A 2,379-nucleotide genomic window follows, 5' to 3' on the forward strand; every position below is an offset into this window, starting at 1 on the left:
ACACACAGGCATCTAAATGGAAAAAACGGAGGATCACACAGCATCTAAATGGAGAAAAGAACGAGGACACACAGCATCTAAATGGAGAAAAGAACGGAGGACACACAGCAATCTAAATGGAGAAAGAACGGAGGAACACGCATCTAAATGGAGAAAGAACAGAGGATTACACAGCATCTAAATGGAGAAAAGAACGGAGGATACACGGCATCTAAATGGAGAAAAAACGGGGAGATACACGGCATCTAAATGGAGAAAAGAACGGAGGATACACGGCATCTAAATGGAGAAAAGAACGGAGGATTACACGGCATCTAAATGGAGAAAAGAACGGGAGATACACGGATCTAAATGGAGAAAAGAACGGAGGATTACACGGCATCTAAATGGAGAAAGAACGGAGGATTCACGGCATCTAATGGAGAAAAGAACGGAGGATACGGCATCTAAATGAGAAAAGAACGGAGGATTACACGGCATCTAAATGGAAAAAGAACGGAGGATACACGGCATCTAAATGGAGAAAAGAACGGAGGATTACACGGGCATCTAAATGGAGAAAAGAACGGAGGATTACACGGCATCTAAATGGAGAAAAGAACGGAGGATACACGGCATCTAAATGGAGAAAGAACGGAGGATTACACGGCACTAAATGGAGAAAAGAACGGAGGATTACACGGCATCTAAATGGAGAAAGAACGGAGGATTACACGCATCTAAATGGAGAAAAGACGGAGGATACACGGCATCTAAATGGAGAAAAGAACGGAGGATACACGGCATCTAAATGGAGAAAAAAACGGAGGATACACGGCATCTAAATGGAGAAAAGAACGGAGGATACAGGCATCTAAATGGAGAAAGAACGGAGATACATGGCATCTAAATGAAAAAGAACGGAGATACACGGCTTAAATGGAGAAAAGATCGGAACATGGCATCTAAATGAAAAGAACGGAGGATACACGGCATCTAAATGGAGAAAAGAACGGAGGATTACACGGCATCTAAATGGAGAAAAGAACGGAGGATACACGGCATCTAAATGGAGAAAAGAACGGAGGATACATGGCATCTAAATGGAGAAAAGAACGGAGGATACATGGCATCTAAATGAGAAAAGAACGGAGGATACACAGGCATCTAATGGAGAAAAGAACGGAGGGTACACGGCATCTAAATGGAAGAAAAAACGGAGGATTACACGGCATCTAAATGAGAAAAGAACGGAGGATACACGGCATCTAAATGGAGAAAAGAACGGAGGATACACGGCATCTAAATGGAGAAAAGAACGGAGGATTAACAGGCATCTAAATGGAGAAAGAACGGAGGATACATGCATCTAATGAAAAGAACGGAGGATACACGGCATCTAAATGGAGAAAAGAACGGAGGATTACACGGCATCTAAATGGAGAAAAAACGGAGGATTACACCGGCATCTAAATGGAGAAAAGAACGGAGGATACCAGCATCTAAATGGAGAAAAAAACGGAGATTACACCGCATCTAAATGGGAAAAGAACGGAGGATACACGGCATCTAAATGGAGAAAAGACGGAGGATTACACGGCATCTAAATGGAGAAAAGAACGGGGATTACACGGCATCTAAATGGAGAAAAGAACGGAGGATTACACGGCATCTAAATGGAGAAAAGAACGGAGGATACACGGCATCTAAAGTGGAAAAGAACGGAGGATTACACGGCATCTAAATGGAGAAAAGAACGGAGGATTACACGGCATCTAAATGGAGAAAAGAACGGAGGATACACGGCATCTAAATGGAAGAAAGAACGAAGATTATACACGGCATCTAAATGGAGAAAAGAACGGAGGATACACGGCATCTAAATGGAGAAAAGAACGGAGTATACACAGCATCTAAATGGAGAAAAGAACGGAGTATGAGCAGAGAGAAAAAGACGACTAGAGAACGGACCGGAACTGAAAATCCCCAGAATCCACCAGCACACCATACAGCTTCTCAAAGGAGAACATGTATGTTACAAGAATACATAGAACGCAACTGAAAGAGAGAGTGATAGATTGAGAGAGAGAGAGATAGAGAGAGAGAGGGAGAGGTAGTTACTCGCGAGTCGTAGGTCCTGCTATGGCCTCTGTGGTCCTTGTTGAGCCCCATCCTAGAGTGGAGCTACAGTACAGTAACGTATGGACAGAGCAGCACAGAGTCAAGAGGTTTACAACAGACAGGCAGAGTAGAGGAATGCTAGGAGACAGGAGTATAGCGAGAAGTTATCAACATGAACATTTTAATAGGTAACCCACCAGAGTTCAATGAAACAAAGATCTATGACTGGACAAGAGGTCGTTGACAAGTGAACAGCCGTACCAGAGGTTAAAAGCGAGG

General features: G+C 43.3%; 1 pseudogene; it reads right to left on the reverse strand.

The window, feature by feature from the left end:
- LOC111963094 (gephyrin-like) overlaps positions 1-2,151 on the reverse strand; it is a 42,686-nt pseudogene extending 40,535 nt beyond the window's left edge.
- Between the last annotated feature and the right edge of the window lie 228 nt (positions 2,152-2,379).

This window comes from Salvelinus sp. IW2-2015, linkage group LG4q.2, assembly GCF_002910315.2.
Source record: "Salvelinus sp. IW2-2015 linkage group LG4q.2, ASM291031v2, whole genome shotgun sequence".
Lineage (NCBI taxonomy): Eukaryota > Metazoa > Chordata > Actinopteri > Salmoniformes > Salmonidae > Salvelinus > Salvelinus sp. IW2-2015.